This window comes from Podarcis liolepis, assembly GCF_965112155.1.
Source record: "Podarcis liolepis genome assembly, chromosome: 4".
Classification (NCBI taxonomy): domain Eukaryota; kingdom Metazoa; phylum Chordata; class Lepidosauria; order Squamata; family Lacertidae; genus Podarcis; species Podarcis liolepis.
In genome coordinates this window covers 6,507,170-6,519,329 of record NC_139558.1, presented here as the reverse complement: position 1 = coordinate 6,519,329, position 12,160 = coordinate 6,507,170, and the positions used below count along the sequence as shown (strand labels likewise).

General features: G+C 44.6%; 1 protein-coding gene across 8 annotated transcripts in view; it reads left to right on the top strand.

The window, feature by feature from the left end:
* PCDH9 (protocadherin 9) overlaps positions 1 to 12,160 on the top strand; it is a 761,173-nt gene that overhangs the window by 262,644 nt on the left and 486,369 nt on the right. The gene's annotated exons all lie outside the window — the stretch shown is intronic.

Here is a 12,160-nt window from a genome sequence, read left to right as displayed (position 1 = left end):
CGGGGAGGCGCAGTGCCGCCACCCCGCTATTCCCCGACCTGATCTGGAGGCTGGCGGGGGGAAGAAGCAAGCTTGCTTCTCCCCCCGCCAGCCCCACAAACTCGGGGGACAGCGGGGCAAGCTGTCCCTGAAGGCAGAAGAGGGAGACGGAGCGCTCCGTCTCCCTCTTCTAGCTTGGGGATGGCTGCGCAAAGCCTCTGCAGGGCAGCGGAGTGCGCTGCCCCACAGATGCTAGGGAGGCTGTCCCTGAAGGCAGAAGAGGAAGACGGAGCACTCCGTCTCCCTCTTCTAGCTTGGGGGTGGCTGCGCAAACCTGGGGGGGAAATAAAAATTTTCTCCTTGATTTCCCCCCCTCAAAAACTAGGTGCGTCCTATGGGCCGGTGCGTCCTATAGGGCGAAAAATACGGTACATGAAGATTTGTCTCACCAGAGGGCAAAGCTGGATGGTGTCGTGACTTTTCAGATTAAACATTATATGGGTTTTGTAGTGAAAGTAAACCTTAGAAATATCTGCTTTCTTTATTTCCCTTGTTTTCACTTTTTGATGAATCTAGCTGAACTTAAACTATTCTCAAACAAGAAGTGTGATTCTTGGAACAAACATAAATCTGTTTTCCATCAACACATTTGGAAGGGGGTAATTTAAGTTGTCACAATATGAATGACTTGTCTGGGAATGTCATGTTTTCACTGCAGTGTTACTCATTTGAAGTATACATGGTGGTGGGTGGAAATTTTTTGGTTAAAAAACTATTACTTTGCCAGCTGACATTCAATTACATTTAAATCAACAATACAGTTGGCCCATTATGGCCATCTAGTTTAATTTTGGGGAGTCAATATTTTTATTGAAATATGGCTATAATAAATTATTCTCACTCCTGTGTTATAGTTTGCAGAAAGTTAGCAGTGTAAATTTAGCATTTAGTGTATGAAACATTGTTGAAAACGGTAACTTTTAATAGGAGTGGCACTGTGAGAAAGCAAGTAATATTTTCTTACTGCTTTCTTTTGATCCAAAACTTTCTTTGAACTGTTAAGTACTTTTCAGACTCTTCTATGTGCTCATTCTATCACATCAGTATTGCACAAAATGGCCTTCATGTGGAAGGAAACAAAAGTCACATGGCATTTGCTGCATGCAAGAAGTTGTTCGTGTGGAACAATGTGCCTTTTACACATTCTGTATCCACACCACCATAAACATTCTCATGGCTGGTCTGTATTGGTGTGAAGAAAAATGAGTGGCAGCTGAATCAAATTGCATATGTGTTGCATATATAGGGATAGTCCATGTGTGCCAGCTGCCAAATGATCACAAAAGCTCAAACCATCTCTACATGGCAGCTACTTTGTATGAATTAGGTCTACTTCTGAGTAGACGTGCAAGGGCTTGTATTGTAAGACTCAATTACAATAAAGGACTAAACCAGGCTTCCTCAACCTCGGCCCTCCAGATGTTTTTGGCCTACAACTCCCATGATCCCTAGCTAGCAGGACCAGTGGTCAGGGATGATGGGAACTGTAGTCTCAAAACTACAGGAAGCCTGGTCTAAACACTCCATGAGTTTCCTCATAAAGAAATGCTGGCTGCTGAGCCACTGCAATTAAAGAATTTAAAGTGGATTGGAGGGGGAAGTCTGATCACCACTTTTAATAGATCTCTGAGATGTAGAGGGGAGAAAAAGAAGGCGGAGGAGAAGATAAATGATATTCCCAAATATCCCCTCCCAAATAGCCCTTTGGGGTTTTATAGCTAGAGGCAGGAGTGGCATGTCCTGTTTCATCGCTTGAGATGAAATTAGGAAGTTCTGCAGTACCGCTTGTTCTACCCACAATGTGACAGTGGCAACTCATGGACTAATTCAGGATAAAGCCAACAAGAAACTGCAGTCCCTAAACACAAATAGTTGAGTAGGTTTTAATTTAACTTATTTATTTATTTTTTAAATCCACCCTTTGTTCTCAAGCCTGGATAAGCATTGTTTAGTGTGCATCGGGAATAAACACAATGCAACCATGGTGAACTGAAGGGGGCTGGAATCATGAATATAATTGTGAATAGAAGATAGCATACAAATTCCGACCCCTTCTCCCTTCATTTGTCAATATATGCAATGAAGCATGGCATTCCTGCTTCCCTTGTTTGTCAGTCATCTAGGGATGTTTACAAAATCCTCTTCCGCTGAACCTCTTCTGAGATTTTGGTGTTCTGTATAACCAGGAGGGTTTACCAGAACAAATTTCATAACGGCTGCATCTGGAGTTCTTTCCAAATTGTCTTTCCAGAATGCACACAATAAAAAATATTTTTTTTTGTAAAAACCGAAAACATAGCCCTTTCCAGCCCAGAGTGCTTATTTTTGAAGCATTTCCTGTTGCTGATTATGGTGATTTTATGTTATGCAGGAGCACTGATGTGCACTTCTGAAAGGTCTTTTTTCTTCTGGTAGGAGCACAGCAACTTTGCAATACAATGCCAAAGCATTCTAATGCAACAATTTTAAGCTGCTTTTTAGGGCAAAGCCCTTGAAAGGACGTTTGCAGAAGCCAATCATAAAATGCAAGTCACATTTCAGTAAAAACAGCCAGTTTCAACAACCTATACCCAACGAATAATACCCAGGCCAGCATTTACACCATTCCAAATTAGCTAAAACAATTCTCAAAGCTTTTCTAAAAGTAAGGCATTTGAGACAAAGTGGCCCAGAAGTGTGATCTAAGAGACTGTTTAGAAGCTGTTATTGATGGTGCCATAACTTGGGAAGGCATGCCATAGTAATGGGGGCCACCACCCAAAAAGCCCTATTTCTCATACCATAAGAAACATTTCATTACATGTGCTGTTATTTTAAAATGAGAATCCTTTAAAATAGCTCAGTAGGTAAAACAGGAGACTCTTAATCTCAGGGTTGTGAATTCAAGCCCCACGTTGGGCAAAAGATCCCTGAAATGCAGCGGGTGGAGTACATGACTCCTCGGGGGCCTTTCAATTATATGATTCTATTATTCTAATTTTATGACAAAGTGGCTATTTTTGAAGTGGGCTGTTTTTTGTTGATGTTTTTTATATTGTGCAGGAACACTGCTAGGAAGCGGGAGGGGGCATGTTTGAAAGTTTTTCAGCACAACCCCCGCCCCGGTGGGATATAAAGCTGTCAGTCAAGTCGAACATTTCAAGAGGACTAGCTGCCTCTATGTGGCAGGCAGTTTTGTTGGAGGTCGGTTGCTGCAAGGAGTGTTAACTGGTAACTGCTCAGATGCAGTCTTCTCATGATTCACTACTATATACAGGTAGTATATAGTTTATCTATTACGTAACCTAAGCCTGCCTTCAGGAACAACTCTGTAAACCTGAATGAATCCGATAGTAAAGTAGTTTATGTTAATATGATTCAGATGCATGTACCGTATTTTTTGCACCATAACACTCACTTTTTTCCTCCTAAAAAGTAAGGGGAAATGTCTGTGCGTGTTATGGAGGGAATGCCTACGGATGGCATGCCTACGGATTTTCCTCCTCTAAAAACTATGTGCGTGTTATGGTCGGGTGCGTGTTATAGAGCGAAAAATACGGTATGTTTTCTTTAAGAGGGACAGAAAGGGATTATCAACCAGGAAGGTATAATTATTGATAGGACTCAAACGAGTTAGCAACCCGCTTGTCACTGCATAAACTGAAACGGGATCATTTAAACTCTGCTACATTATATAAACGTTCCCACAGCCCCGCCTCCCCCATTTCCCTTCCCCTCAAAGTTGAGTCTTCCTTCCAGGAGATAATTGGAGCAGAACTCAAATCACAATGAAACAACAGTGGAATGATGATAAGGAGGAACTGAAGGAATATGCTCATTCCCACAATTATCCTGGTTTCTTCCACCCATTGCCACAGGAAGGCAGGAGAAGTCTTTTCTTCTGATTGAGTGGTTAGAAGGGAAGGAGACTCAATTATCACAGGAGGCTTATCCACTCCCTGCCCACACAGTGCCATGGCTACTGTCCTTATTTTATGTTGCTCGTGGGAGTGTAAGTTGGTTATTTAGCTGCCTAAAAAAGCCACATAATTGATGCATATGTCCCGGTGTCTGTTGGATCGTCCCCGCTCACCCCACAAACAGGCACATTTCATTTCCTTCAAAGAACTTTCATTGAAGCTAGACATAGAGAAGGTTCCTGGGCCTTTAGCCGTAAATTGTTGTATAGCGCCACAAAGGAGATTCAGAGGAGAAATCCTCTCCAATGGAAAGTGTCAGGAAATAAACAGTGCTTTGAGTCTCCAGAGGACAGAGGACAAAGAGTGCTGAGGTTTCTGAGGCTCATGACAGATTCTGGTCAGGGGTGCCAATGGGTTTTGATGCCTTGTCACAGAACAGCAGCAAACCGATGTACCAGACAGTGGAGCTAAGGCTCTTATTGATGGCTGATATGGTACAAAATGATCAGAATAAATACATTATAATAGTGCCCCTTCTGGGAATGCCAAACCCTCAGGGGATTTAATAATAAGGGTGTGTTTATTGGCTGATGCAACGGCCACATGGCATGCATGCTAATGACTGGCCTGCATAAGGAGGCAGGGACCCATTTGTATTGACTGTCCCTCTCACAAAAAAGTGTGAACAAATGACATCTCTTGAGAGACTTGAAGGTAGTATTGTAGTACTGTTTCTGGCTTTTCTACACATTTTTTTTCTTTTATTTCTCTGGTTCAAATGGTTTCACAGGTTTTTGGTTTTCAACTTTTTTGATTCCCCAGCTCCCTTGACCAACTACCTTCTTTCCGTCACACCCCTGTGGGGCTCAGGAGCCCAGTTAGGTCACCCCTTGCCTGAAGAGCTGGCAGCTTCTCGCCCTTTTTTGAACCCCCTTGTGGAGTATTCCCTCAGCCTCTTCTCCTCTCCCCTCTCCTTGTGAGTCCTCTGGGCAGCCGCCACCACTGCCTCTGGTCTCTGAGCTGCCCCCCCCCACTCCAAAGAGGGGTGCCTCTTCACACTGCCCCACAGGGGCCTGGGAAGAGGATATCCTCAGCCTTAGTGGCCCAATGGAGACTGGTCAAATGTGAATGTGAGGCCAGCATCTTACCTTGGGAGGCAGCAATGGCAGCAGGGGGCACTCAGCTCTCTGGCAGGCCTTGCACACAGCAAGCACAAGAAAGGTCAGAGCAGAGCCTGACTTCCCGGCCTCCCCCTAGTCCAGGGGTCAGCAAAGTTTTTGTGGCTAGGGCCGGTTCACAGTCTTGCAAACGCTGCGGTGGGCCGGAGTGCGTGCGCACACATGCGCAAATGTGCAGACGCTATTTCTAGCGCTCCTTCCGGCACGGAAGAGGCGTGTGCAGCTTCCCATTGGCTGCAGGAGCTTCCTGCAGCCAATGGGAAGACGGCTAGTGTTGCGGAAGGCAGTCCCCGCTCTGCTCTGTGCCAGTTTAGCGTGGCGCACAGGAGCCGACTAAGTGGGCAGTGGGGGTCCCTGAGCGCTCTGAGGCAGGGGTCCATGGGCTGGTTAAAAGACCCCCATGGGCCGCTTTTGGCCCATGGGCCTTAGGTTGCTGACCCCTGCCCTAGTCTGTCCATTCTTAACAGCAACGGCTGGTGGACTGGCTGGCTGGGCTACCTTGGCCACTTGCTTGCTGACAGCAAGGCCACCTCAGATCCTGTCAACCAGCACCCCCTGGCCAGCCCCAGATGCACCATTTACCTGGGGAGCTTGTAGCCAGGGCTGCTGCAACAAACAGATGCAGAAGCATTTGGGATGCTGAGATGCAAGAGGGAACTAGAGGAGGAAAGAAGGACAGAGGTCACTCTTGCCCGCAGCACCCCTGACCATCATTCAATGCACCCCAGGATGCACATTGGTTGAAAACCACTGTTTCATTATATTGAGGGGCAGTGGGGCTATGCAGTGTTTAGAGTGTTGGACTATGACCTTGGAGACCACTCAGCCATGAAGTTTGGGTTAGTCACTCCTTGTCCGCCAACCTCCCTCACAGGGTTGCCGGGTGGAAAACATTGGGGAAGAGAACTATGTTGGAAATATACAGTATATTGTTTCTAGGGGAGAGGGTTACTAGTGCTGGTGTGTTCAAATTTTTGTGTGGTTATTGTAGGGTTAATAGTGCCCATGATGAATAACACCCACAGCTACACAGTAATCATAGAGCCACTTCTTTTTTTAAAGATACCTATCTAAAAGTGTTGCTGTGTGTAAAAGGATGGATGCGCATGCACCTCCACATAAATCAAAGGCCATCTCAGTATCCCTGTATATGTATGTGTTCCTTAGGAGTGGTATCGACTAGTTCAGTAGCTAGTTTATGACTCAACTTGCATGGGGCTGGGAGATGCTTTGGGGAATTAATAAAATGGAACAAGAAGCCTTTCTTCCAACAAAGAGTTTCATCTCTTCAGCTTCACCCCTTTCCCCCGCAAAATATCACACTTGAACAGTTATCAAGCCTCTCTTGCTAGTTTGGGGCTAATGTTCTAGTACTGATAAGGAGGAAGTTGTTACCGTTGCTCGAGAGGAATAATTGCCATGTTTGCTGCTGAAAATCTTTAAAATGATTTAAGTAAATTATAACCCCCCCCAGCCCCCAGTTCTTCCTTAAATGCAATATGCAATCTAGAGAAAATGGCTTGTTCTTACATGGTTACAGAATATAAACACTTCAAAGGGTAATGTCAAGAGTTCTTCTCATTTTACACCCGTTTCAGAGAGCCCATTAGCCAGAACATGCAATTATTATTATTCTGAATATCTAGTGGGGCGTGTGCGTGCACACACACACACACACACACACACACACACAAACACTGAAGTGTGCTCCCTCCTACAATTGGCAGCTGGACAGTTGTCCTTGTCCTTGGTAGGGTCATGTTGGCTCCCTGCGTCACCATGCAGTGGCTTCCAGCAATTTCCCCTAGCAGATGTCTGCACTGGTCACCAACGTTATAGGTTAACATAGACTCATAGAACAGTAGAGTTGGAAGGGATCCCTAGGGTCATCTAGCCCAACCCCTGCAAGGCATGAATCTTTTTGGCCAACATGGGGCTTGAACCCATGACTCTGAGATTGAGAGTCTCGTGCTGTACTGACTGAGCTATCCCTCAGGCTTCATCCATCAGGCCTGGCTATAGAAAGGCAGGAAGCAGGACTATAGGTTAACGAGGGCTAATGTAACCTTCTTGCGCTTATAAGACACCTGTCACTTGGCCAGCATGCCAAATTTTACCAATTGTTTTTGAAACATATATTTTCTGTTCAATGGATTTTCCCCTTCAGTTGTCTATTCCATGTTGTGGGTGTTCTGTTTGTGTTCTTTCCATGATATGGCACAGTATCATGAGTGACAGAGTGTTTCTACTCCATTGTGATTTCTCTACACTTAGAAGACAGGTGAGGTTGTCGTTCAATAGAATAGGCTTTTAGACTGAACGTAAAGCACTCGTGTGTCCACGTATTTCTGTGTATAATACAACTGAGGTCTGTGCTCCTTCTGCCTCCACTCACACACTTCCATTCCTCCCACATCCATGCCCCAAAGCTCCCATTCCCACCACATGCAGCTAAGGCCACTTTTTAGCTCTGAAGCCACTTCTCTCTTCTATTCTGCAGCCCTGATGTGACCCCTTTTCCTCTTCACCCCATCCCTGTGCCTCTTCCATGCAATCCCACTTGTACACAAATTACTCCCTTGGGAAACATCTACATATTTCCCCTCCTACACATAGCAACTACTATGCACCCTTTCCACCTCCCACCCAATTATTAATCCTTTCATGCCTCTGCTTTCATCTTCACCCACATTTTCATGCCATCTACTCTTTTTGCGCCCTGCTTTTCACCTTCACTCCCTTTTTACTTTTCCTACTGCTCCTTACTTTTCTTACATCTCCATTGCACACAAACCACCGTCATTTTCATGCCTCATCCTCCCCTTTACTTGAACCTTGTTTTAAACAGACACTTTCCCCCTCAGTGTCTTCCTCTGTCCACTCTACACAAACTTCTAACATATTTTTTTAAAATCACCACTTTCCCCCTCTCAGTGTCTCTCCCTTCTCATTTTCATGCCATGGCCACTGCTGCTGTGCAGTCTGCCTTCATTTTTGCTCTCCTACCCCTTGCTGACTTGATGCAAACCCAGGATTGTGACGTGGCACTGCAAATCCTTTAATGGGGGCTATGTGATTACATTCTTACATTTCTGTTATCTAGAGAAAAATCTGTATGTGCATGCACACACTGTTATGGTAAAAACCCCAAAAAACCTAAGCATTGTTGCATATGAATTAGAAAATGCAGTAAATCAGTAGCTGTTTCTCTGAAATATTGGCTTGTGCAAAATATAGCTTCAGTTGTTTTCAGAATTCAATACATCATATAATATAGCAGGCTTCCCAAATTCTTTCTCTTTGTCACACGCTTCAAACCTTTTACCACACTTCCTCAGTCACGCTCTAGCAGAGTTCTTTAGACAAGAACTCAGTTCTCAGTGGCTCTCATTTGGCTCTCTTTTAGTTCTATGGGACAAATCAAATGAACTTCTCTGAGTGGGGCTGGAGATGTTGAAGAAAGGGCTGGATAGCCTTTCAGTTGGTTAGAGCATGGTGCTGAGGTTGCAGGTTGCTGTAAGGGACAGTTGCATATAAATAATAAATTATTATTATTACCTCCCACCAGATGTCAGAGAAAAACAACTACAGTCATAACTTGGGATGAATACGCTTCAGCTTAAATATTTTTGGGTTGCGCTCTGCGGAGACCCAGAAGTAACGGAGCGCGTCACTTCTGGGCTTTGCCACTCGCGCATGCACAGATGCTCAAAATGACGTCACGTGCATGCACGGAGGTGGTGAAACGCAACCCACGCACGTGCAGTCGCGTCTTACGTTCGCTTCAGGATGTTTGATGGACTATTGTTTTTTAATATTTTGTTGGAAGCCTCCCAGAGTGGCTGGGGAAACCTAGCCAGATGGGCGGGGTATAAATAAATTATTATTATTATTATTATTATTGCTGCACTGCAGGTGTTTGGACTAGATGATCCTCAGGGTCCCTTCCAACTTTATGATTCTATGATTCTATAGCTCTCCTCAGTCTCTCAAATCTTTGTCTCATTAACATTTCGCTGTTGTCGCTGCTGAATAGTCTGTGACCTTCCCTTGCTTATGGAAAGAAGCACTGTTTAATGCCTTCCTAACCCTACTTTTTCCTCAGTCCTAGATCTTCATGCCTTTTTTCATTTGAAGATAAATTTGCTCTACCTTTAGGGGCTTGGATATTCGATGTGCTACTCTTTCAAAACAGACAGACTATGCTTTCAAAGCTCACTGCTTCTTTCCTCCTGGTTCGGCAGCTCCATTCATTATCTCTGGAAGACAGTCTGTGTAGAAGTGCATAGGATGAGCTGCATGCAACATGCTGATGACTAGGTAGGAGACAAAGTAGGTTAGTAGACCAGCCTCCACTGATGAGAACGAACACACTGGCTTTATAGCTCCTAGTGCAATAATGAAAAGGTTGGATCTGAACTTCAACAGAAGATGTTTGAGGATGATAGAATGCAGTCAAGGTTAATAGGTAACAAGCTATTAACACATCAAGCGCTTGCATACCAGGAGGTTATATGGACCATTTTAATGGCTTGTGAAGCAAAGTCTTGTTTAATGCCCTCTTTTAGAATCCAGAATACCTTCGTGTGCGGTTTTCCCCTGATCTACATTTTTAAATGTTCCTTTCCGCCCCCCTTGGTAAAGTGCTTGCAGACATGATATGCTGAAGTCATGTTGGCAGAAGGCTGCAGTGCCCTTTCCCATAATTGTCTGTGTTTTGTGCTCTTTTAAACTCTGTTTTAGCTTCAGTCAGTTTGCAGCCCACTGAGTTTGTTTTGCTTTTTTCTCCCCTGCTCACAAACAACCGCAGTAGGGCTACAGGTTTCTTCAACGGGGTTAATCAATGAATGTTTGAATGCTCAAGTTCATGGACTGCCAACACAGTGATCACAGGCACCCTGGCACCCACAGAGGCTTGCATGGGCACCCACAGTGTCCCATCCTCTGAAACTGGGCTTGAAACAAGCCTTCAAATGTAGCCAAGGGCAGACTTCTTTGAAGCGATCTGTTTACAACAGAGGAGAACAGATTGTGAGCAGGGTATCACGCTTCAACCCAGGTGTGATTCCACACACGCCCCCAACTCCCACTGCAATTAGGTTTGAAAAAAGGCTTCTGTTGTAGTCAATACAATGCAATTTGTCTTAAGCCTACTTGCAGCTAGGGAAGGGGAAATATTGGGGGTTTCAGCTGAGGAGGTAGAGATTAATCTCTTTTCAAGCCTAATGGTTTGATCTTCCTGGAGATTTCACCTGGGGAGGAGAGGTTAATTCCTGCCACCATAGCTGTACCCCCTAAGAAATTAGAATCTTAAAAAGCAAAAGCACTTGTCCCAAGCCTAAATGCTGGTGGAATAGGGGGAGAGGGAGTGTGCAAGTGCTGTTGCAGGATTTGTGTGTTGCTCGTGACAGTTTCTCTAGTTTTCAAATCTGCCCATGGACTCAAAAAGGCTGGCAACACTTGCACTAGTTGACTAATCAGTGGGTGCTAATTTTAATGGGGTATGAAATAAGGGCAAAATGTTTGTGTATTATTGAAATAAGAAACAGAAAAGGAAAAAGAAGTGAAAAGTGGGCATTCCTTTTCCTATTAAGTGGGTAAGGTAAAGGTAAAGGGTCCAGTCGTGACCATTAGGGGTCCATTAGGTCCAGTCATGACCGACTCTGGGGTTGTTCGCTCATCTCGCTTTATTGGCCGAGGGAGCCGGCTTACAGTTTCTGGGTCATGTGGCCAGCAGGACTAAGCCGCTTCTGGCGAACCAGAGCAGCGCACGGAAACGCCGTTTACCTTCCCGCCAGAGCGGTGCCTATTTATCTACTTGCACTTTGTGCTTTTGAACTGCTAGGTTGGCAGGAGGTGGGACCGAACAATGGGAGCTTACCCTGTCGTGGGGATTCGAACCGCCGACCTTCTGATCGGCAAGTCCTAGGCTCTGTGGTTTAACCCACAGCACCACCCGCGTCCCAGTGGGTAGCACCCCACAATACCTGTTCTGCTGGACGTTGGTAATCATTACCAAGGCATGGCAGAACCAACGGATGAGCCGCTCTCAGTAAACCCTGCAGGTTGAGTGGGTCCACTTTGGGGGAGCTGGAAGTGAAGGTGAAAGGTCATCTCTCCCACTATTGTTGCTGCAAATGTGGGGCATATTTACTCTTAGTAGATACCATGCTTCTGTTTCCGCGTTGGGTACAGTGGTTGTCCATACACAGACATGTCGCTATGCTATTCCAGGCCGTGAAGGATGCACACAAACAAACCACTCACTGATCTTAGCCTCTTAAGGAAAGGCTTAAATAGTGAAGAAACAGCCTCATGCACTACTAGGAAGCTTGCTGAGCCAAGATGTGGATTAAGGGTAGAATTTTCTGTATGGTGAAAGTTTGGCTGTAGAAACTGAAGTATGCACTGATGAGCTATATTGTGGTAGGCAACCATGTTCCTCTGTTCCATTAATGTATTCAAAATACTGGGTACTGTTTTGTTTCCTTTGAATGTTTCCTTCAAACCAGAGCAATAGTTTCCCAAATATATATATATATATATATATATAGAGAGAGAGAGAGAGAGAGAGAGAGAGAGAGTTTTGCCTGCAGCTGACTGTGACTGGGAATGAAGCTGACTCCCTGTCTCATCTGTCACGCTGAATTCTAGAACTGGCTGTTAAGAAGGCTTTTGAATGAGTAGCTTCAAATTGATCCAGTTTGCTGGAGAAGCTGGGACCCAATGAATTGAAAAATAACACTGGGATTAACAAAATAGAGAGAGAGGCAGAGAAGAGAGAAAGAATTGAATCTTCTATGTTGTAGCTTTCTATCATGCACAAGTTTCCAATTCAGTTTTCCTATAGAGCTATATTTCTGCTGTGTTTTCTATTTGTTTCATAATGATCTTACTGTAATTATTTCTTCAATGCTTTTTTGAAAGTGTAAACATGCCCAGCATTTTTTCAAGTGTGAGAAAAATATGAATAGTTGTCAGAAACGTAGTGAATATTGACATTTACAATAATTCTTAAGATTTTAGGAGCCAGTAGGAAAGATC